The sequence below is a fragment of the Perognathus longimembris genome, chromosome 1, assembly GCF_023159225.1.
Source record: "Perognathus longimembris pacificus isolate PPM17 chromosome 1, ASM2315922v1, whole genome shotgun sequence".
Taxonomy (NCBI): domain Eukaryota; kingdom Metazoa; phylum Chordata; class Mammalia; order Rodentia; family Heteromyidae; genus Perognathus; species Perognathus longimembris.
The window spans coordinates 114,653,409-114,679,544 of record NC_063161.1 but is presented as its reverse complement, the minus strand read 5'-3'; positions in this window follow the sequence as shown (position 1 = coordinate 114,679,544).

Here is a 26,136-nt window from a genome sequence, read left to right as displayed (position 1 = left end):
AATCTTTGAAAAGACATTCAGGAAACTTTTGAAGAACTGTCCTAAATCCTAACTTATTGAGTCATCTACCAAATTAATTTAATTTATCAAGGTCCTTTGTTTATTCCTTGGAGATATACACTAGGAGTCAATTGGATTTATTATTATTATTTTCAAAGCAGAAGCACAGATTGAGTTTTCACAGATGTTCAGATGTTTTAATTTGAGGAGTCTGTAATTCCCACTTGGATTTAATCAGTTCATTCAGTAATGCTGGCTTTTCCTACATACTGTAGTTTCTCACGCTTGTTTCTCAGCTCCAAACCACAAAGGATCCTACAAAAGAGATCCTGTAAAGCAAGCTTGCTGTGGGAATGGAATTCTCACATGCCAGTAAGTTTAGAGTGAGGGAATGCCCTTAGTTGGGGGTGGGAGGTGGGATGATAAACAAGAATGCACTTCAAAAATAAACTCTCTACTCTGGAATTAACAATTTGCCTTTTCTCAAAGAAATGGGAAACCTCTTTCAACATTTGTAACTATCTTACAAAATTGTTTTCTGTTTGCTAGATATTGTCCATTAAAACTTTGTGCAAAAAAGAAAACTAACATTTTCAGATTCTGTCATTAGATTAAATCACAACAATAAAAGCTGAATCTTATTCAAAAGTTTCAATGCAATCTTTATAGTCTTTTTTCTTTTCTTTTCTTAAATACCAGGCTGATGAGAAAAGGGGTGAAATTGTCCAAAAAGAAATGTACCTGACTTATGTAACTGTAACCATTCTGTTCATCACTTTTACAATAGCAATAAAAATACCAAGTGAGTCTGTGATAGAGCTCAATATCCAGTGTTTGTTTTCATTGTGTCAGTGGCTTAGGAAATTGCTCGTCACAATTCAAATGTTTGTAGTAGCACTTTGCAAAACAAACAGAAGCGCTCATAACTATTAAATAACATTACTCTTATCACTAAGAGATACTATGTTTAGAATGTGGTAGAATTGGTTCATGGGAACCTATATGAAAGACCAGGCTTCATATTATATAGCAGTCCATAGTAAAGTCTGGATAAAATATAATATTAGATTCCCAATTGCTATGAAATGATGTCTTATATTTTAAGATCTAATATACATTATAATTGTCTAAGATATATTTTTTCTGTGTAGACTTTCAAGCTATTGTTAGATATTAAATCCTATATTGATTGAATTGGAATTAGAAACATAAATAAAAGGGTTTTAATTTTTTTCAAAAAAATAGAATATGTGACACTTCAATCCTCTTCTATCCTCCATACTCTATCTCAGACATAATTCCTAGACATTATTCTATAGTTCACTTTTATCCTTGCTTTCTTTTGCTCCATGGTCATACTATCTTGCTGCTGCTGCTATTGTTGTTGTAGGTCATGGGGCTTGTACTCAGAGCCTGGACACTGTCCCTGAGCTTTCTCACTCAAGGCTAGCACACTACCACTTCGAGCCACAGCATCACTTCCAGTTTTCTGGTGGTTAACTAGAGATAAGAGTCTCACGGACGTTCTTGCCCAGGCTAACTTTGAACCTCAATCCTCAGATCTCAGCTTCCTGAGTAGCTAGGATTCCAGGCATGAACCACTGGAACCCAGCACTTTTAAACATTTAAGATGAAATATTGGGCTGGGGATATAGCCTAGTGGCAAGAGTGCCTGCCTCGGATACACGAGGCCCTAGGTTCGATTCCCCAGCACCACATATACAGAAAACGGCCAGAAGCGGCGCTGTGGCTCAAGTGGCAGAGTGCTGGCCTTGAGCGGGAAGAAGCCAGGGACAGTGCTCAGGCCCTGAGTCCAAAGCCCAGGACTGGCCAAAAAAAAAAAAAAAAAAAAAAAAAAAAAGATGAAATATTAACAAAGTAAATTCATTTGGATTATTCCAAGGTGATTTACTGATAGAAAATTTCATCAGATATAATAACACACTGGTAAGTCCAATTAGAAAGTGAATATGTATACTGTGCAGAGGATAAACTTTAACAACACTTTGTGATAAAACTTAGGAAATGAGAGAATAGTAGTTCTTGAGCATAGTGTAAAATGTCTACCTTGCCTCAATTGCCAAAATCATAACTATAATAAAACCCAAGAGGCCTTCTCAATACTATGAGAACTTGATCAGGCAACATGCTGTCACTGAATGCTATTTATGTTCAGTAAAAGTTCTGGTGAGGCTAGGGCACTGGTGGCTCACACATATAATTCTAGCTACTCAAGAGACTGACATCTGAAGAGAGCAGTTCAAAGCCAGCCTGGGCAGGGAAGTCTGTGAGACTTGTAATAAGGAGGTCAGATCTGGCCAGCGCCATCATTGACTGTGGAAGGGGCATCAGATTAAATTCAGCTCTGATTAGAGCAGAAGCCAACTCCATCTTCACTAAGATCTCCCCCACCCTATCCAGGGAAGTTCCCCTTTATTATGATAAGTTATATAAATTGACCACCTGGGGCATGGGAGGTTCAAGGGAACTTGTGCCCTCCCATGAGTGGGCATAGCCACCTGATGTCAAATGTGCCAATTCTAACTAGAATGATAGGTTGTCCAAACAGATACTATGAGACAGACTGTAACCTGTGTGCGTGTGGCCTAGCATGCTCTGTAAGTGCTGTATCCTCATTGGCCACCTGTGTGTGGCAAGTTTGACTGTGATTTTGCCTTATAACCAAGAGGAAGGCCACACCTGTGCGCACGGTTCCAGCTCCCAAGTCTGGGCTGCACACATGTGGGCGGTTGCGGCTCCCCTGGGTGGCGACCCTGCACATGTGGTCGGCAGTTTCAGCTCCGGAGTCTGGGCTGCGACCAAGGCTGGTCAGTTCGCTTTTTGTTCGCCTTTTACTTCCCCAATAAATACATCTTTTTATCAGCTTGTAGCTGGAGACTGTGTGGTGGACTCTTGGGGAAACCAGGAATCCCCTCCCTTGTGGGGGGGGCAGGGGGGGAACCTGTTTCATTGTAGCGAACCCCACTTCAAGACTCTTATTTCCAATTAACCACCAGAAAAAAACAGAAGTGGAGCTGTGGCTCAAAGTAGTAGAGCACTAGCCTTGAGCAAAAGAGATAGGGGCAGTGCCCAGATCCTGACTTCAAGCTCCACTACCAACAAAAATAAATCATCATCATCATCATCATCATCATCATCATCATCATCATCATCATCTATGGGATTTGATGACACACAAGCTGGATAACAGATATGGATGTGAACTAGAGGAATCCCAAAGGGTCCTGCCGCTTCCTAGAATAGGAAGAGCAAAAGACCACACAGGAGCCTGAGGAAGCTATCAGTAAAAAGCCCCTCAAAGAATCATAGCCTTTGTCAGGACATACCCCCCAGAACTAATTAAACAGAGATGGGATTCTGGAAATAAATTTGTCTCCCTCACTTTCCTCTCCTTTCATTTTCCATCAATGCCCTTTTGGCTCAATAGAGCAGGGAGCAAGTAGAGTTCTGACTGATGAATGGGTAATACTAAGAAAACCATCTTATTCAAGGTATGTGCTTATAGGTTGTTGTGGGACCCACAGATCGACAGGCAATGAGACACTCAAATTAGGAAAAAAAATTTAAAGATTTTATTGCGCAAGGAATACTGGAACACCAGGACTGTAGGTCGGGATCTCAAGATGCAGTCCTGGCCATCTCAGAAGGCAGCTTATAAACCCAAAAACTTCAGGAATTTTCCCTTTAGCTTAATTATAGGGGCTTGTTACTTCCTAGAGGTGTTAGTCACAACAAACAGGTCAGGGTGTCTTGATCTTCAATGGAAATTATCTAACAACCAGGTGGCAAAACAGGATGAAACTCTACAAGTTGGGAGGGTGGGTGGGTACAGAACAAAACAAGTTCAACCCAAGTTGGGTAAATACAACTATAAAACTTTACAGCAAGGGCCAGCTTCAGAAAAGTTTTACATTAAACAATACAGAACAGTGAAAGAAAATTTTTACATTGAACACTACTACAGAACAGTATTAGCAATACTTTGTTTTTGAGAGCTAGCATAGAAACAGATTATCTTCATCACTTCAAGATGAATCCAGACACAGAAAAATCTGACCACAGGACTTGAGCTTATTAATGTCCTATTATACCACTGCTTTCTAATCTTGAAATTACTGTGAATATTATCCAAAGGGAATGAGGATTTCAATCTCAGTGGCAGAAAAATATATTATAGAATCCCTATTACAAAAAACAACCTAAATCAACTGAACACAGTGGTACACCTCAGTCATGGCAGTGATTTGGGACTCTGAGATCAAGAGGGTCATGGTTCCAGGTTTGTTAAACACTTATCTCTACAGAAAAAGCATGTATCGTCATGTATACCTGCCATCCAAGATATGAAAGAGGCACAAGTAGAAGAATGGCAGTTTATTCCTATGCAAGCAAAAGGACAAAAAAAAATACAGGAGACTAGCTCAAAAATAAAAAGAGCAAAAAGGACAGGAGACATGGCTCAAGAAGTAGAAAATCTACCTAGCAGGCATGAAGCCTTAAGTCCAAATCTTAGTAGTAAAAGATAAAGAAAGAATGCCAAAAGAAATTTCAACTTAAAAAGCCTATATAGATGTTCATTTTCTCCTCAAGATTTGATAAGTTTCCTTCCATTACACTAGATTTCTGTAATTTTAGTCCCTACATTGGGACTATATGTTAAAAATACATTAAATTTTGTCTTTCAATCATATATATCCTAAATGTCTTACTTATTTTGTTCATAATTCCTTATTATTTCTTTAACACTATCTGATGTGACAGTTTATCTTCTGCTTGATTCAATCTATCACTGATTCTTTCAATGCAATTTTTTTTGGTTGGTTATGGGTCTTGACCTTGGGGTCTGGGCACTGTCCTTGAGGTCTTTGCTCAGGGCTAGCACTGTACCACTTGGAGCCACAGCATCCCTTCCTCTTAATTGGAGATGAGTCATTCAGATGTTCCTCCTGCCCATGCTGTCATTGATCTTGCCCTCCTGAGTAGCTAGGATTACAGGTGTGAGCCATCAGCTCCCAGCAAAACTATTTTTTTTTTTAATGTAGCTTCTCATGGGCTGGGAATATGGCCTAGTGCTAGAGTGCTTGCTTGAATACATGAAGCCTTGGGTTCCATTCCTCAGCACCACGTACATAGAAAACGCCAGTAGGGGTATTGTGGCTCAAGTGGTAGAGTGCTAGCCTTGAGCAAAAAGAAGCCAGGGACAGTGCTCAGGGCCTGAGTTCAAGCCCCAGGACTGGCAAAAACAAAATAGCTTCTTACTTTCAAGGTGTGCCACTGAGCTACATCCCCCAACTCTTCCTGGGTTTTCATACATCAATGCTTACCAGGGATATTTACGTTTAATATTCTTATAGTTCCATTTCTGGTGTTGGAATCAAAATTCAATTATACTTGTACTGCCAAATCAACTGATTGGGCAATAATTTTTTCTCTTCACTTCTTTAGAAGAGAATGAGAAGAAATGGAATTTGTTCTTTAATCCTGATAGACTTCATTATGGAAGCATTCAAGTTCTGTACTTTAAAAAATTATTGACTTAATCCATTTAGCTATGATCAGATTTTCTATTTCCTTAATTCAATATGTTTTTTGTTGTTGCTGTTGTTGTTGTTTTTGCACCAGTCCTGGGGCTTGAACTCAGGGCCTGAGCACTGCTCCTGGCTTCTTTTTGCTCAAGGCTAGCACTCTACCACTTGAGCCACAGCACCACTTCTGGCTTTTTCCATATATGTGGAGCTGAAGAATTGAACCCAGGGCTTCACGTATGCCTGGCAAGTACTCTACCAGTAGGCCATATTCCCAGACCCTTAATTCAATCTTGGTGGATCATATGATTCTAGGAATTTGCCTACTAGGTTATGTTTTGTTTTGTTGTCATCGTGGTCATCGTGCCATCCTATTGTCCTCATGTCATCATTATTGTTTGTCCCAGTTCTGGAGTTTGAACCCGTTTCGGGGTGCCAGGGGACTTGCTGTCTGCTGATAGCTTTAGTATGGCCTTGTTTGTGTTTGTAAATGCCCAGAAATGAGATTGCTGGATCATAGAGGAGCTCTATGTTTAGGCTTCTGAGGAACCTTCATACTGCTTTCCAGAGTTGTTGAACAAGTTTGCACTCCCACCAACAGTGTAGTATTCTCTTTTTGCCACATCGCCCCTAGCATCTAATGTTATTAGAATTCTTGATAATAGCCATTCTTCTAACTGGGTTGAGGTGGAATCTCAATATTGTTTTGATTTACATTTCTTTAATGGATAGAAATGTTGAGAGATTTGTATTTTTGTATCATACTGATTAGGAAAGATTCTTTTTTCTCCTTCTAAACGTGGAACCACTCAAGCCACAGATCCATTTCCAGATTTTTGGTAGTTTATTGGAGATAAGAGTCTCACAGCCTTCTGCCTGAACTGACTTCTGAACCATGAAATCTATCATAGGAATTTAAAATGTATTGAAAATATGAATATTTAGGCTTTGTCAGACTGAAAATTATAAGCCACAATCTATAATATGTAGAGTAGCGTAATAGTGAGCATGTTAGGGTATTTCCATATGTAAAATCATTATATAGACACAAAATTAAACAAATTATACCAAGAACTTTTAATGAAAGCAATCATAATACACTAAATTTTAAGGTACAAAGTGGCCCCATTTTCACACATCTGTGGGCACATGGAACTGAAATAAGTAGTGCCAATGAGCTGTTACTCTTACTACACGACAGGCAGTGTTGTTAGTGTTTTAAAAAGCTATATCAATGATCAATTTTCTTCTGAGCTCCAAATTACCTTTTTGCCTGTGTGGTGAAAATGGAACTAGGCCCCACAAGTATTTTTCTCATGCCTTATCATGCAATGTTAAGCTGTGTCAATAGGGTGTGCTGGAGAGACATTGAAGACAGAATGGAGTTTATTTTCTGTTTCTGGCTAATCTGACCCCCACAATACAGATGACCATCAGATTTCTCTTGTACCTGTCCTTTCTCCACATGTACTTTTGTACCAGAGCCTGCTATGAAACACTGTCCCCATCAAAGCATTCCCTGACACTCTAGAGCATAGATTTCTGGTAAAGTCTACCAATGAACCATTGCAAATTCTTTTCCATGGAATGAAACATAGCCACACCTTCTTTAGTAAGTTTGAATGTGGAAAATGGCAGGAACTCTTCCATGGCCTTTCTTATGGATTATGTCATTAATATCTATATAACTCCTAAAAACTAGGGCAATCTTTTTGGTACTAAATTATTCTCTATATTACAAATGAGGACAATGAGTCACCATGTAAGCTCTTATAGATAGGATCTGATAAAGTTCAAGTTTAATGTAAGCACTTAGGCTCCAGAATACATACTCAACTACTATTAGCCTGACTTCTGAAATATTAACTATGCACATAGAGATACATAAAAATACATTGGACTAGGTGCTAGTGGCTTATGTCTGTAATTCTACTAGCTACTCGAGAGACTGAGATTTGAGGACTTCAGTTCAAACTCAGTCCAGGCAGAAAAAGCCATGAAATTCTTATCTCCAATCAATAAACTGAAAGCCAGAAGTAGAAGTGTGGCTCACATGGTAGAGTACCAGATTTAAGAAAAAAAAATGCCCAGTGAAAGTACAGAAAACTAAGTTTAAGCCCCATTTTTATCTGGGAAAAAAGCATATGAAAAACAACACCAAAAACAAACAAAAAAAAGAAAGAAAAGAAAAATATTGAAAGTAAAAAGCAGGTACATGTAAATGGTAGCTACCACAATGTGGTCAAAATTCTCAGTTTAAGGGCATAACTCATATAACACTTGCCCAGTAAGTATGAAGCTCTTGGTTGAATCCCTAATACCTAAATAAATAAATAATATTACAAGTGTCTTATATTAACCACTGTAAAATTTCCAAATTTCTTTTCACGAGTAAATATCATCAGAAACACAGCTTTTAACTAATGAAAAAGAAACTGTAGATTCCTCTGTTAGGAAGTCTTGGTACCGTTTCAATAAGGTTTTGAGTCATCAAAGCCACTTCTGTCTGTCATGCACACTTCAAGCCCATTCCTGATGTACACTGGTGCATATATATTGCTGAGGGTATGATTCCAAAATTTTCTGAGAGCACCGCTTTTTGTCCATTCAGCATTGAAGCAAAACTAACTGCAGCTACATTTTAATTTGCACAATTGCAATCCCACACCAATAAAAAGCATTCATTATGAGTTAAGCCTTGGCTCCATAGCCTATACCATTCCCCAGGCTTTACAACTAATATTAGCAACAGTGTGCAGCATATTTAAAATAAGTTTGAGGAAGCTAAACCATGAACATTATTTCCCAATGTCAAATTATGTAAAGTTTCTTCTCTTTTATATCTTTCAAATGCTTGTCTTGAATTCTTTATATCACACTCCAGTAATTTGCTCTCTGGCTTCCCCTTAATTATGTTGTAAGCTGAGTTTTTCTGCTTCTTATTCCTGAAATTCAATTCCTTGGGAGAATGAATTTTCTAATGTTCCTGATACTTTTATTCTAGAAGTTTCAGTATAAATAACATGACTATTATTTTACATTTTATAAGGAACAAAAAGGGATTCCATATATTTCTACACACATTCTGGGACTCCTTTTGAGTAATTATCTCAAAGTTAAAGAAAATATCAGTTAGGTGCTGATGGCTCATACCTGTAATCCTAACTACTCAGGAGGCTGAGATCTGAGAAAACCAGCCTGGACAGACAAATGTAAGAGACTCTTTTCTCCAGTTAGCCAGATTAGCCAGCAAAACATTGGAACTGAAAGTGCTGTTCAAGTGGTAGAGTGATAGTCTTGAGCAAAGAAGCTAAGCAACAGCATAAAGACTTGAGTTCAAGCCTAGTACTGGCATGCACATGCACACACACACACATGCATGTTAAACCATACACACACATATATACATGCATGTGTGTGCATATATATATGCATATATATGAAGATACTTTTAATCATCTAAGGAAACATCAGATGAAAGCCATTATTCTAAACTAGCATGAGTCTTTAAGTTTGTAGACTGAATATTTAAAACAGATTTTTGCATATGTCTCTAATTTTAGAATCTTATGGGATATTTGGGTTATCATTAGTGATATGATATATAGATGTATATAGAGAGATCATATATATAAGATATATTTATATATTATCATACTGAACTCATAGCTATTCCTTCCTTATTGTTAATCTTTAATTAGTTCCATCATATGTTCAATATTTCAGTCAACAAACATTTACTGGGTTACAGATAATGCCCAGAGAAAAGAATATATAATTATATAATTTCTAGATTGTTAATACCAAAATAAGCTTTAAAGAACAACATGGAAATTTTATGTTCTTACAGTGAAAGACTAAAAAACTGCTGAAATCATGTGATTATGTGTGGCTAAAAGGATTGACTTAATTCTTACCATATTCATCATTCTCTTCTTTCTTCAATGTTCAGACTCTCTTCCTGTGAGATACTCATTACTCTGCCTAAGCTGTGAGATTTTTCAAGTATAAAGACTTTACTATTATTTGCCAAAAAAAAAAAAATCTTGTAGTTCATTCTGCCTAAAATGACTGGCATGTAAATGTAAAGTATCATACTACTACAAAGGATTTTCCTTTTTAAATATGTTCTGTTCTACACTATAGTGTGTGTGTGTGTGTGTGTGTGTGTGTGTGTGTGTGTGTGTGTGTTGGTATTTGAACTCAAGGCTTGAACACTATCCTGAGCTGGTGAACTCAATGCTAGCACTCTATCACTTGAGCCACAACTCCACTTCTAGCTTTTTTGGTGGTTAATTTAGATAAGAGTCTATCCAAGCTGGCTTTGAGCCACAGTCCTCAGATCTCAGTCTCTCAGTAGCTAGGATTACAGGTGTGAGCCACCAGCACCAGCACTACACTGTTTTGTTTTGTTTTTCTTGCCAGTCCTGGGCTCTGAACTCTGGGCCTGGATGCCGTCCCTGAGCTTCTTCTGCTTAAGGCTAGCACTCTTATCACTTGAATCACAGCACCACTTCCAGATTTTTCTGTGACTAATGCAGATAAGAATCTTATGGACTTTCCTGCCTGGGCTGGCTTTTTATTACAGTCCTCAGATCTCAGCCTCTTGAGTAGCTAGGATTACAGGTATAAGACACCAGACCTCTGGGTTACATGGTATTTTTATTACAGTAAAGACTTTGTCTTCTTATGATTGATATTGTCTTTATTACAGGCTGATATTGTTCTCCATTGTTCTTTCTCTTTAAGATTTGAATGACATAACATTTTTCTACATTTTTTAGAAAGGATAATTTCTAAATTAATCTTGGGTCATGAAGGATTTTCAAAAGTCTAGAAACATGAGTGTCATAGTACTTTCTGCAGGAGATCAAAGGTGGCCATATGATGTGATGAGTCTAATTTCCTTGTCTTTGGGTTTAGGTTGGTTTCAGTGACCAACTGAAATTTTTGATGATAGGTCACTATCTGTAGCCCAGGTCTCTCAGAACATTCTATATGAGAAGCCTATTTGGGCATATATATATATATATATATATATATATATATATATATATATATATATATATATATCAGTCCAGCTAACCCGAGATGGCCATTGTGGAAAAACCATATGTAGATACTGTGGTCGTTAATAGTTGCATCTGCCCTCCCTTCTACTCATCCCTGCCAAGCTGAGAGACAAAGCCACTGGACCCTTTAGACAATTATCTGAATATCACTAAGTGACTTCTAACTGAGCCATATGTAATACAGGAATGGAAAAAAATAATCAGCCTCAAATCCTAAAACTTGCCAGGCACTGGTGGCTCTTGCCTGTAATCCTAGCTACTCAAGAGGCTGAGATTGGAGGATCAGAGTTTGAAGCCTGCTTTCTACAGAATAAATCAGGATGCAGGAAGGTTTGTTCACCAGGAAAAATAATATTTTTATTAAGTACTTTTTATTGCTATAAAGGTGATGTATGGAGGAGTTATTGTTTCACAAGTCAGGTGAGTGCATTTCTTTTTGGACATCACCTTTTCCTTCGCTCTCTCCCAGTTTTTCCCTCCAGTCCTCACCCGCAACTTGTATAGTTCACTTTCAACATAGTGTCTAGTGAGTATCATTGCTGCATTTGTTCACTGTAGGGGCTGCATTGCCCCTACAGTTCTGTGTATGAAGTAATATTAGAAAATGTTCCATTGAGCACTGTTATCAAGTGAATTTCCAAAGTTAATTCAGTTGGAAAAATATGTCCTGGAAGAAGAAATGAGATCTTTTTTGAACTAAAGTGCTACCTTGTTCAATTGCATTTATAAAGAATGAAATCCTGAAGCATTGTTCTAGGGTAAGGTGAGAGGAGGTGAAAAAAATAGAAGGGCGACAGAAAAATTCAATGCACATTTGCTTATCAGATAAAACTAATTTCTTCAAGCCCTTTGTTTTCAATTTTCAGGCTTTTCTTTCTTGTTATTTTTTTCTAAGCCGGCAATGTATATATTCTCACTCTGTCATCAGTGTTTCATACTTGAAAGATAAAAACTTTGCTTCTTAAACTGAAGATAAGAAAAGTGAGCCACATGCTGTCATCTCATTCTGAATCTGAAAACAAGCTCAGAAGAATCCTTGTTGAAGAATATAGCTAATTGTAAGATCAACATTACTTTTATTTTATTGTCAAAGTGATGTGCAGAGGGTTATAGTTTCATATGTAAGGTAGTGAGTACATTTCTTATTAAACTTGTTACCTCCTCATTTTTCTTCCACCTTCCCTTCTCCCTAATTTCTTCCCCCAAAGTTGTACAGTTGGTTTACAACATATTGTCTTCAAAGTATTGCTGTTGCATTGGTTCTCCTTTTACCCTTTGTCTCTTCATTTTGATGTTCCTCTTCCCTCCCCTAGTTATGATAAATGTATATACTATGCCCAGAGTACCAAGGTCAGTTACAGTGACATCATGGGGAAGAAAAACAGCAGAAAAGGGCATAATTTCACATAGCAAATTGAAAATAACAACAAAAATGATAAACCACTTATTTTCATAATTTGGAGCTCATTTTGTTTAGCATTATCATATGTGTTTATATGTACATAGCTATTGAGCTATTATGATCTTCTGCTAGGACTATCCTAGACATATACTAATTACTACTAATGAGGGAAACCACAGAGTCTATGTTTCTTTTGTCTGACTCCCTTCACTTAGTTTAATTTTTTTCCAAGTCCTTTCTTTTCCTTACGAATGGGGCAATGCCATTCTTTCTGACAGAGGCATAGAATTCCATTGTGTATATGTACCACACTTTCTTGGTCCATTCATCTACCTAGGGGCATCTGGGGTTGGTTCCATATTTTAGCAATGGTAAATTGTGCTGCGATGAACATTGTTGTGCTGGTAGCTTTAGTGTCTTGCTTGTATTCCTTTGGGCAAATGCCCAAAAGTGGGGCTGCTGGGACATAGGGGAGCTCTAAGTTTAGCCTTTTGAGGAACCTCCACACTGCTTTCCAGAGTGGTTGAACAAGTTTACACTCCAACCAACAATGTAGTAGGGTTCCCTTTTGGCCACACCCCACCAGAATTTGTTGTTATTAGTTTCCTTGAAATGGACATTCTTACTAGTGTGAGGCAGAATCTCAATGTTGCTTTGATTTGCATTTCTTTTATGGCCAGTGGTGTTGACCACTTCTTCATGTGTCTCTTGGTCCTTCTCATTTCCTCTTCAGAGAAGTCTCACTTGAGAGAAGTTGTTAGCCCATTTATTAAGGGGGCAGTTGTTTCTTTGCAGATTTGTTTTGGGGGAATTTAATTTTTTAAGTCCTAAGTATATTTCAGATATGAGGTCCTTGACTACTATATGGCCAGGGAAGAACTTCTCCCAATCTGTGGGCTTTCTATTATATTGCAAGCTATGTCATTTGCCACGCAGAAGCTCTACAGTTTGATGCAGTCCCATTTGTCCAACTTTTCTTTGACTTGTTGTATTTCTAGACCTTTATTGAGAAAATTTAGACCTTGTCAAGGAGCACAATTATTTCTCCTATTCCTTCCTGCAATGTGTTCAGGGTATCTGCTTTTACCTCGAGGTCTTTGGTATATTTGGAATTGATTCTGGTGCAGGGTGATATGTAAGGTGATACATAAGGAAGATCACAGTTCTTTTGAATTGTAATTCTCAAATCAATTCATATATTTGAACCATGAAGGAAGAATTTATTTGTTTGTTTATTTGTTTATGCCAGTCCTGGGGCTTGAACTCAAGGCCTGGGTACTGTACCTGTACTCAAGGCTAGTGCTCTACTACTTGATACACAGTGGTACTTCCAGTTTAATTAGCTGTTTATTGGAGATAAATGGGGGACTTTACTGCCCCAGCTGGCTTCAAACTGTGATCCTCAGATCTCAGCCTCCTGAGTAGCAAGAATTACAGGCATGAGCCACCAGCACCCAGCCAACCTAGGAATTTTTCAATAAACTATTTCTCCAAAACTCTGGTGTGAGATCATATATATATATATATATATATATATATATATATATATATATGTGTGTGTGTGTGTGTGTGTGTGTGTGTGTGTACATATATATAATAAGGTTCAGTGTAAACAAAATAAAACCCTTGAAAACAAAGCAACAAAAGTTTAAAAGTAAATCAAGTAAACCATTCAGTTATCTGTTCCCCTCCTTAGTTTATTTTGTGTTGCTAGAATAGGGTATCAGACTTGGAGTGATAATGATTGGAGAATTTCAGACACTGAAGATTCACACTTGCAATCCTAGCGTGAGGATCAGAGTTGGGACCAAGCCTAGGCAAGAAAATCCTTGATATGATTATCTCCAATTTAATCATACACACACACACACACACACACACACACACACACACGTAGGAAGTGGTGGTGTGGCTCAAAGTGTTAGAATGAAAATTTGAAGCTAAAAAGCCCAGCTAAACAGCACCTAAGACCTGAGTTCAAGCTTCAGGACCAGTACACACACACACACACACACACACACACACACACACACACACACACAACACACACACACGGAGACTTATTTCTTACAGTCCAAGATCCAGAAACTTGAATTCGGAAGGGGCAGGGGTGTCTGGCTCTGTTATCTATCAAGATAGAAGGCCGCAGAACATAAATGTAAGGGGGTATCTCAACCTTTTGTCAGGAATAGACAACTGGCTCATTTCCACTATAATCCCTTTTGTAAATGAGTGTCCTCAAAATCTAATTGTCCTTTAAAAGCTCTACTTCTCAACACGGTTGTATTGGGGATTAAGTTTCCAACACAGGAACAAAGAGAGGCACCTTCAAACCTCAACTCAATCTGTGTGCTTTGGCCCATTCTTTCCAGTACATCCATATTCAGGATTATATTTTCTACCACTCTGTAACTGTCATCGAGCTACATAGCCATTTAAAATTTGAATGCAAGCTCTCTCTTAGATGTATTAGTCTTCTGTCAATTTACTCAAATATATTAAATCTTTAACAAATTTCATCTTTTTACCTGCATTGTTTTCCCTCTAATACAGCTATGATCCTGAAATTTCCTTTTTCCTCTCCTACTTAATCTCTTTGGGCTTGTAGTTTACTCTTTCTTAATTATTTCTCTTATTTTAGTAAAAGGAAGATGATATTTTAAGACACTGCATACTTGAACCAAATTTATAAACTAGAAATCTTATTTTTTGTGGATGTGGATACTAGAGTTTGAACTTGGGGCCTGGGTACTGTCCCTTAGGTTTTCCATTAAGACTAAGATCCTTTCATTTGAGCCACAGCTCCACTTCACTTTTTGCTGGTTAACTGAAGATAAGAGTTACAGACTTTCTTACTCCAGCAGGCTTCAAACCACAGTTCAGCCTTCTGAATAGCTTAGATCACAGCAGGCATGAGCACTCTACTAAACTAGTAACCCTATTTATTTCCTTGAAACCTGAAGGCAAAATCTCCTTTGTTTTCTGATTCTCAGAATTGCCTTTGCTAAGTCCAATGCCATTGTGATTCGTGATCTTTTTAGTATGAATTCTTTATAAGCTCTTCCATTTCTACTAAACATTTGAAAATTTAAGACTATTGCTTTAGTTTAGAACTGTTTTGATTCCTTTTGACTCTCATTGGCACTCCCTAATTAGCTTTCTGCAGGTTATTCTCCATTTCAGCAGGAATAATAATCTATTTATGTTTTCTTTTCTTTATTTCTTTGGGGTTTTTTTTCTTGTTTTGATTTTTGAAATTTTTGAGGTCTTTGGGTTTCTTTGGACCATTCTGAGGCATTGTACCAAAATCAAGGAATTTCAACTTATTTTCTTTCTCCTCTTAAACTACTTGTGAGACACTTTTACCTTTCAGATATGGCCCATCAAAGCAACCAGAAGTAATAAGGAATTTGTAGTTCTTTCCTATAAATGATCCTAAATATCCCTTCCATACCATATTACTTCATGTCATGTGCCTTTGTCACTCCCTTATAAACAAGAACTTTTCACCCACCTCTGCTCAGTGACTATGCTAACTGTTAAGCATTAGCTGTTAAGCTAATGTAATGGCCCCATATTCAAACCACTATTTAATCTCATTTGAGTGTATTGATTATGGAATTTTGTGGTACATCATCGTTCTTTACTGGAAGAAAACAGAATTGTGTTGAGTGGTTCAGGAGCGAAACACCTATTTGATAGTATCTATACAGCAAATAGAACTTTTTACTAGGATAAGTTAAACACCATTATAATTTTGGACAGCATCTTTTAATCAGAAGATATCTTGGTGCTTTAAATGCAAAATGAGCTAACATATCATATTGCCTTTTTACACTTGTCACTAAATATTAGATCTTAATTCAAATTATACATTTGACTATTTGCAAAGTAGAATCAGGCCATATTTCACCATTGATAAGAACTTAAAAATACCTTTTATATTTCTTTAGCCTTCTCTGTATTTTATCAGACATTCTGCTGTATTTACTGTAGTAAAAGATGACACAATTGTTAGACCTTTCTTGTACAATAGTAAAAGTATTATAATGTGTTGTAATTGTATCCTTCTCCTAGTACTTGTTAAAAATAGAGTTTCAGAGATGATAACATTGTAATCCCTGGTTCTACATTAAGGGGCATATTTTCCCCAAGATACTAATGCATAAAGTAGAATAGTAATAATAGGTATGAGAAAATGTGTACTTGGGGAAGAATATAACCTTTTAAAATTACTTACAAATAGAAATCCAGGCAGTAGGCCTGCCAAATTACAGTTTATCACAACTGAAACTAATTTTGTATTCTTGCAAACACAATTATAAAAGCATCAAATGAATTCTAAGTAGTAAACTTAAGATAAACTTTCCTAATTTCAAGTTCACACACTAACATAATGTTTTATAAACTATTTTCTCTAACACAATGGTTTCCAAAGTTTCTCATGGAAACAAAGTCTTTGTTCAAATCTTGCCCAAAAGCAGGAACGTCATGAGTTCAAGACCAGCCTAAACAAAGTTAGTGAACTCCTATCTAAAAAACAGAATAAAAATAAAGGGTTGTAGGTATACCTAAGCAATGCTGTGGGTTCGATCCTCAGTACTGCAAATATATGTGTATGTACACACATTCATGCATACATGCATGCACACATACATACATGCACACATACATATTTCAACTTATTTTTGTGGTATCGCCTCACAAAAGCCCATATTTGCTTATATTAACCATTTTCGTTTCTCCAACCTGTACACATTTGGGTGCCACAGGTATACACTTTTTTTTCTTCTTGCTTTAGCCTTTTATTTATGTTGTTATTTTTTTTTTCCATTTTGTGTTGTTTTAGCAGCAGTAAAATGTCTCCTTATTTGCCAATCTATTACCCTTACTTTTCTTATTTTGCAGTGTTTCCTGGGCTTTTTGTTCTTCTCATCATCTAAATATGTTTGCTCTTAGTGTGAATTTAAGTACAATCCTTTCAAGATTGTATGATTAAAATTGTTTTTAATTACACTTTTATTTTGAGGCACAGTTTGGCAGATTTTTTAAATTTTAGGCCCAAATTTGTCTTTCTGAAATGCTTTGAATTATTATCACATTTTTTCCATTTTTGTCTTGCATCTAGTGCTGCTGTTAAGTCTAACATGAGTGATTCACTGTTTTTTTTTTAGTGTTCATCTGCTCTTTCAGCTTGTAGAATTGTCTTTTGTTTACTCAGACACACTGTGATTTCTTACATGTGGTACTGGTATATATTTCTCTCCCCTGTTCTCTATGCCATCTCATAAGACTTCATTATCTTCAAGCCTGGGAAATCACATCTATTCTTTCCTCAGGTCTCCTTCTCTCCCCCTCCCTTCTATTTCTGGTCACTGTGTGCCCTACAGAGACATTGCCTTTCTTTCTTCTACCTCAGTGCCCTTCCTTGTCTGAGGTAAAGGAATTTGTGTGAGAGGGAAGGCACATAAGAACAGAGAAGGAGGGCAAAGATAGATAAAATGTATGCATGGGTGAAAATGGAGCCAGGCAACTTGTTGAGACTAGTTTGGGAAAGGGGAGGGGAGGGAGAAAGACTAATAGAGGGGTGATTGTGATCAAGAAGCATTCTATACATAAATGGGCTTGTTAAAATGAAACTCCCTAGGCTACTAATGAATCTCAATAAAAAAAGGAGTTGAAACATTATTCAAAGAAGATTTTTTTTTGTATAAAAATGGATGAAACTGGAGATCATCATGTTAAGTGAAGTCAGACTGAGAAAAACAAACACATATTTTATTTCATATTTGGAGTCTAGATATAAACAATAAAGAAGAACATAACCTTATTGGAGGAGTATAAACCAGTGGGAGTTGGGAGGCAGAAAGGGACATAATATGAAGCCCATTTAAATAAAGTTTAAATAAAACAGAGGAAGGAATAAGAAAGATCAATAGAAGGGTAGATATGACCAAAATGCCATATATACATGCATATGTGTTTATACAGAAATGCACAGTGAAACCCTTTACTTTGTACAATGAATATATAATAATATCCAGGTGCTGGTGCCTCATGACTGTAATCCTAGCTGATGCTAAATTCTGAGGATTGCCATTTGAAGCCAGCCTGGGCAGGAAAGTCTGTGAGAATATTACTTTTTATTAACTACAAAAAGAGCCAGAATTTGGAATAAATAAATTGAGGCATGTAATATGTAAATTAGAGAAGTAGCCCAGTGCCAGCAGCTCATATCTGTAATCCTAGCTACTCAGGGGCCTGAGATCTGAAGATCAAGGTTCAAAGGCAGCCCAGGCAGGAAAGCCAGTGAAAATCTTATCTCCAATAAGCTACCAAGAAGCCAGAAGTGGAGTTGTGGCTCACGTGATACAGTGCTAGCCTTCAGTAAAAGAATCTCAAGGGAACATTGTAGGGAACTCTAAAGCTGAGCTGTGAAACCTAGGAAAAGGTTGAGAGATTGGAATGCACCTCTACAGCACTCAGAATGCTGACAGCTGGCCACAGAAGGGATAAAAAATATAGCCCCGGGAGGGTGAAGAGACTGGGGTACCATCCCCCTTTCCTTAGCCTGTCAACTGTCCTTGGGACCTTGTAAACTGGACAAAAGACCTTCATAGCTTAACCTTGTGCTAGATGAATGGACACTGTCTCTGGACTTCCCCTAGGCAGTAGTTTCCTGTATCCAAATCTCTCTCTCTCCCTCTCCCTCCCCCTCCCTCCCCCTCCCTCCCCCTCCCCCCATCTCCCCCTCTCCCCCTCTTCCTCTCCCTCTCTCTCTCCCTCTCTTTCTCTCTCCTGCCCCCCTCCCAGCGCATTTTGCTAGCTTATCAGCTGGCACTCTGTATTATTTGAACCATATCTCCAGCCTGGCTTTTTGCTTACTATTTTGGAGATGGAGTATTATGGAATTTTCTTTCCAAGATGGCTTCCAACCAAGAGCCTCTGGAACTCTTATTCATGGGTAGCTAGGGTTACAGGCCTGAGTCTCCACACCTGGCTTAGAATGGGCCTTTTTAGTTTACAAGCCAATATCTTTTAAAATTTATTCTGAGCCAGTTTAGATTCTGCTTTCTATCACCTAGAGAAAGCATTACATCGAAATAGTGAGGCAGCAGAAGCTAAGAGTAAGCAGAGTGAAGTCGGGAGACAGTTCAGGAAATAGCAGAGGGCCACCAGGTACTGAGGCAGTGCTGTTAACTAAAGGACAGGAAATGAGTCAAAGATCTCTGCTCCTGGGAGCTTGCATTGCAACCTGGAAGGAAGACCCTAGGGATTTAGATAGTGCTGCAGAGATAACAGAGCAATGTCGTATGGAAGAGGCTGCTGCTTTACTAAAGCCACAGAAGTCTTCACAGAGGTGACATTTGATCCAGGCCTGCAGGAGGAGATTCCAACAATCATGTGAAGCTCTGAAGGAAAAACTTTCTAGAGTAGAGATTAGAAGCACGTTCTTGGAAGAGAAAAATAGATGGAAAAATGGAAACTCTTTAAGAACATAGAGAGTGGGAATAAATTTTCTGGGGTCTGGCCAAAGGAAAGGTTCTGATTCTATATGTCTCAGATACTAGAGATCATACTTTTTGGAGGGGGTTGTGCTATGTGGCCTAGGCTGGCCTACAACTTGCTATGTAGTTCAGGGTGGCCTTGAGTTCTATATCCTTTTGACAGCCTCTAGAGTGCTGGGATTACAAGTGTGAACTACCCTGTCTGGACTATGATTGTGTATTTGTAACCATTTACCACTATAATGCCAATATTTCTGATTAACAGACCAAACTTGAACTACTGTTCCAAAAGTGTTTTCTACAGCCCATTCCACAAAGAAATGAAAGCTAAACCTTTGTAAACTTTTGCAGCACTTTAACATTGGCAAAAGGGCCAAACATGATACCTTTCTTTCTGCCATTTCCAAGCCCTGCCCTGAGCTGAGCACTTTCAACTGAGGATGGAGATACTAACACTGCACAGTAATAGGGAACTGTGAGTTACCAGGTACAATAAGGAGTAGAAAGAAAATGTCAGGTGTCAGACTTGATGATGAATCATGCAAATGCAGGCATGATTGCATACACACACCATCCTGCACATACAGAACTAGCTGCTGGCAGTCAGGCTTCTGCTTCTCAAAAAAACGGCCAGAAATGACTTCCCTAAGAACAACCTGGAGCTCCAGGATGAAGACTTTCCTGTTCTGGGGCTGGGGATATGGCCCAGTGGCAAGAGTGCTTGCCTCGTATACATGAGGCCCTGGGTTCGATTCCCCAGCACCACATATACAGAAAATGGCCAGAAGTGGCGCTGTGGCTCAAGTGGCAGAGTGCTAGCCTTGAGCAAGAAGAAGCCAGGGACAGTGCTCAGGCCCTGAGTCCAAGCCCCAGGACTGGCCAAAAAAAAAAAAAAAGGACTTTCTTGTTCTGGAGTTTAAGGGCTAGAGGGTATGGATGAGATGCTGCTTCTTCAAAGTTGATTCAGCATCCTTTCCATGGGCCCAAGGAGTCCTGGCAAAGCAAAGTTCCTCGGTTCCGGGTGGTTAAATAGGAACAGACCAGCTAGGACTAGTACACTTTCATGGAACCAAATTGAGTGAGTATTGTTAAGAGTCAGAGGCAAGCAAATCCATAAAATTATACTGATGGACTTGCCAAGTTTGCAGAAGACCTGGGCTTTAGACTTCTCACCTCTGAAATGACCTTCTACTTTTCTCTATGTGTTCCTCCAGTCACCAGAGGCTGACAGAAACTCCTGTCTTCCTCATGTTTTCTAGCTATCTTATCATAAACTTCTTGTAACTGAAGCAAGCCCAATGTGTTCCTTGAAATTTCGAAGTTCCTGTCTAGTTCATTACTGGTGGCTTAATAGGACTCTTTCATCAGCTTGAGTGCTTTTGGTGACAACATCTGATGCAAACTAGTTTAGGAACTAAAAAGGGTTTGTGGTCAGACAGAAATAAAAAGATAATAACTGGAGTGGACTGCAGGTTAAGAGGTGATCCAGTAACTTAATGATTTTTCTCAAAAATTCATTTTGAGATCTCATTTGTCATCACAAAGGAGGAACATTACTTATTACTGATTGTACTATATCAATAATCCCTTTCCATTATTATAACTATTTTCTTGATTTTCCGGGGGTGGGGAGGAAACAAGTGAATTACTCCTTCAAAATTTGCATAATAGGATAGAAATGCTATGTGAAAATATTCTTGAAGGTTGCATAAACCTGAGACAGAGAAGACAAATATCTTGGAATTCTGAGCATGTGTTCACATTAACCAATACTTTCAGAGCAGCTTTATGGCACCAGAATGTGTGAGCCCTGAAAGAAATGAATTCAAGGTCAGAAGGTCATGGCTTGCCAAGGCCTTTTGGCCCATCCTCAGAGAAATGACATCCACCCAGACACAGTCTTTCATAGTCTTTATTCCTCTGTAAACAAGTTTCTCTATGAAGAGAGACTGCTTGCAGGCTCTCAAAAGAGAAATCATTTCTGCATTTTTCTCATGCTTAGGATTCTCTTAGCCATTTTCTTCTCCTAATGACTCTCTTCTACGCATACATATATTCACTCCCCTCTTTTCTTTCTTCTTCTTTTTCCAATATTACCTATTCTCAATGAAAAATAAAGAAACTAAAGACCAAAACATTTCTTTTAAATGAACACATGGAAAAAAATCTAAATGGATTTATTTTAATTGAGAAACTAAAGGCCAATTGAAACCCTAAAATCAGTCAGCCAATATTCAGGATATAAAAATATTTCTGCAAAGTATAGTAAGTGAGAATTGCACATGTGTTATATATTAGATAAACCTGTAGGTAGACTCCCACCATCTAGTTTGCACTTGAATGTAGCCTTATTAATAAGAGTCATGGCTAATTAAGGGTAATGGAAACAGACCAGGCTTCCACTATTCGAATTCTGCAGATTGCTTGTTTGTTTGGAAAAGGCCTGGGTCCTACAGAATGCTGCCCTGGAGTCCTGTAGAAATGCCTCCCTACCTGCATGTGTGGGCCACTCATGGTTGGAAAGAAGACTGAAGAGAGAGAGTTTGTTCTGTGAGCAACTAAGAGGCTCTTTTGGTTCTAGGAGCAACTAAAATTGAATTCTATAGATATTAAAGCTTCAGGGGATACAATGGCCACTTTTCATTTGTATATTTACATTTTTACATATGTAAAATAGTACTATCTATTTGGTTTCTGTTTGTTCAATTATAATACAAACTAACAACAATTCTGGAAGTCCCTAGAAACTTCTTTGTTAGAAAAGTAGTGGAACAGAACTAGACTGGAGAAAAACAACTGTCAGTGGAGAGTATTCCACTGGATCAAGAGTTGGAGTGCCAACAGGGTCGTGGGACTCACTCTTTTGCCTTCAGATTACAGATGCTGTGATTACCATGGAACAGAACAAATTGAGAATATGCACTTACCTGTAGTGAGCTTGAACCCACACAGAGTAGAAGAGCTCGCCTCTGTCTGCTTTATAATTTGTCTTTTTCTGTCAGATGATATTTCATATTCTTTCATCTTCCCTTCCCTTCCCTGCCCTGCCCTTCCCTGCCCTTTTAGCAGTTACAGGAGTCTGAACTTAGAACACTGCACTTGCTCAGGTAGATGCTCTACTACAAGAGTCATGACCCAGACCTTCCTATTTCTCTTTTTTTGTTTGTTTGTTTGGTTTTTTTTTTGTTTGTTTGTTTTGGCCAGTCCTGGGCCTTGGACTCAGGGCCTGAGCACTGTCCCTGGCTTCTTCCCGCTTAAGGCGAGCACTCTGCCACCTGAGCCACAGCGCCCCTTCTGGCCGTTTTCCATATATGTGGTGCTGGGGAATCGAACGGAGAGCTTCATGTGTAGGAGGCAAGCACTCTTGCCACTAGGCCATATTCCCAGCCCGGTTGGGTTTTTTTTTTGGACAGGATAGCAAGTATTTATCTGGGTGGAACTCAACCCATGATCCTGTTACCTATGTTTCCTCTGTAGCTGGGGTTACGACTACACCCCGCTGAATTGCTCAGTCTTTCTAACTTGCTAACTTATTGGTCTTGCTAACTTTTTTCCTTGGCTGGCCTCAAACTGCTTTCCTTCTCCTCTGTTTCCTGAGTAGCTAGGATTACAGACATGGCTCACCTAGCCTGAACAAAAGAGCTTTCTCTTGGGAAAGGAAGTTTGTCATTGTTTTCTAAAGTTTGAGATAGTAGCAACAGAACAAGGTGGATTAAAGAAAGATAAAATCCAGCTGTGCACCCATCTGAACTGTGAACCACATCAGACTTTTAATTTTTTTAAACTAATGGAATATATGTGTCTGTCTACCTATCTATCTATCTACCTAACTATTATCTATTTATCTATCTATACATATATACATGTACATACACACACATATATCATATTGCCTTATTTTGTCTAAAAAAACCTTTGACTCTGTGGGCTAGAACAAGAATAGAAGACAGTAGAGGAAGAAATATATAAGCTATTAGAGTTCGATGGTTAAGTATCCCCCAAAGACCATGTGTTAAATGCTTATCTGTAAACTGGTACTATTAGGACTTGGTGGAACTTGTAGGAGTTGAGGCATAGAGGGAGGTTTTTAGGTTATGAGGCACATGTCCTAGAAAAGGATAATGGAACTCAGCCTCTTTTCCACTCTTTAGCTTGCTTGCATTCAGCTAAGCAGTTTTGGTCTCCCTCTCCCTCCCACTACATGATACTCCCTTGCAACAGGTCAAAGCAACCGAGCCAACGAATTTGGACAGAAACCTTCAAGACTATGAGCCCAATAAACAACTCTTCATAAGCTGGTTACTGCCAGGCACTGGTGGCTCACACCTGTAATCCTAGCTACTCAGGAGCCTGATATCTGAGGATTGTATTTCAAAGCCAGCCCAGGCAGGAAAGTTCATAAGACTCTTATCGCCAATTAACCACCAGAAAATCAGAAGTGGCACTGTGGCCTAAGGGGTAGAGCACTAGACTTGAGCTGAAGAGCTCAGGGACAGTGTTCAGGTCCAGAGTTCAAGTTCCAAGTGTTGGTTATCATGCTGGACGTTAAGACATGAATTAACTCCAAAAGTAGAAGCTCCTGATTAGAATCACTACAAACTTTGATCCATTTATGAAGAACTAATCCTAACGAAGAGAATTTGTGTGTGTGTGTGTGTGGCTTTACATTGACGACTCATGCCTGTCATCCTAGCTACTCAAGAGGCTGAGATCTGAGGATTGAAGGTGAAAGGCAGGCCTAGTGGGGAAGTCTGTGAGACTGCTATCTTCAATTAACAACCAAAAATCCAGAAATGGTACCATGGTTCAAAGTAGTAGAGTACTAGCCTTGAGCATAAAAGCTCAGGGACAGTGCCCAGGCTCTGAGTTCGTGCTCCAGGACTGGTTCACGAACGTTCATGAACACATACACACACACAAATGTTTTTGTGTGAACAGGGTTTTCAGTTGGGCACGGGTAGTTCATATCCAATCCTAGCTACTCAGAAGGATGATATGTGTGAAACAAACCTGAACAAATAAATTAAAGAGACTTTTACTTGCTGTTAACCAGAAAAACTGCAGAAGTGGAGCTATGGCTCAAGTGGTTGAGCACAAGTTTTGAGCAAAAAAAGACATGCAAGAGTGTGATTTCAAGCCTCAGTACTGGTGGAGTGGGAGAGGGAAAGGAAAGGATTATAAGATGTGATTTTATGAATGGTGCAGGAACAATATTGCCTTTGAATCAAGCTAGAAAAAAATTCCTTTAATCTCATTTATTTATGGTGACTCAGGGAATAAATCTCCTTCCACTTGGTTGTAATGCAGTATTATCTTTTCTTTCTTCTCTCTCTCTGTGGTTTAACACAAAGTACCATTTTACCTTTAATGATGCACACTCACTTTCAGTAGCTGGTTACTACAGGGAGTTCTTTTCCTCAAATACTTTTCCTAACTGCTAACATTTCATGCATTTATTTTCTTTACATTTGAAAATGACTGGATTTAAATTTTGCCACAGGAGTCTTTTGCATTTCAACAAAGGAGAGTTTCTATGAAATTTCTAGGCAATCAGAAAATGTTCTCCAAATGAGACACCAATATCATGTGTGTGATTTGTTCACTCTCACAGTCATTTATTTATCCTTTGCTATTGGAATACCAACCAGATAGGAAGCATTTTTGGTCTTTGCCATTATGGAACTTGTGGTTTAAATGGAAGGAGAGATATTGTGGCATAGCATAAGTAGTATCAAAGAGAAATATGTAACTACAAAGTAGGATAACTATTATGAGGTAAAATTATAGGATCCACTGAGTTTTTTTTTTTTTTTTTTTTTTTGGCCAGTCCTGGGCCTTGGACTCAGGGCCTGAGCACTGTCCCTGGCTTCTTCCCGCTCAAGGCTAGCACTCTGCCACTTGAGCCACAGCGCCGCTTCTGGCCGTTTTCTGTATATGTGGTGCTGGGGAATCGAACCTAGGGCCTCGTGTATCCGAGGCAGGCACTCTTGCCACTAGGCTATATCCCAAGCCACGAGATTTTTTTTTTTCACAGTGGGTTCTTTTTAATTTGTAGGAGTCATGGAGGAACCATTCACAGAGACACTGAACTGTGTGTGATGACAGGGCTTGAGTAGAAATGTGGCTCCATCTTAGTGATGCAAGCTTGAGACCAGCAAATAAGTATTTCCAACAAACACTTGGATATATGGAGAATCTGGGATTCAGCATATACATTTAAGAGCCCTTGATTATCAGATGATAAATTAGAAGTGAAGGTGAATTTGAAAGTAGAGCTTAAAAAAGGAAATATGGTCCAGAATTGAGTCTTGGGAATTTCCAGTATTTGAAAGGTTAGGAAAGAAGGTAAGTTAGCAAAATTAAGTGGCCTGATGATAAAGGTAGATTCCCCCTGGAGACTGACAAAAGTTTCTTCATATTCTTCCTTCTCTTGCTTAGCAGAAGCTTTAGTATTGTGTTTGCATGGTGGGTTGACACATCTGTCTCTAAGAGAACTGAATAAAACCAAAGAAGTTTGGTGGCTTGCATGAAGGTAGAAGTGAGGTAGGGCAGGGAGATAGAGGTAGGTACCACTACCTCTATCAAAAGTTGTGGGTACCTGAGTGATT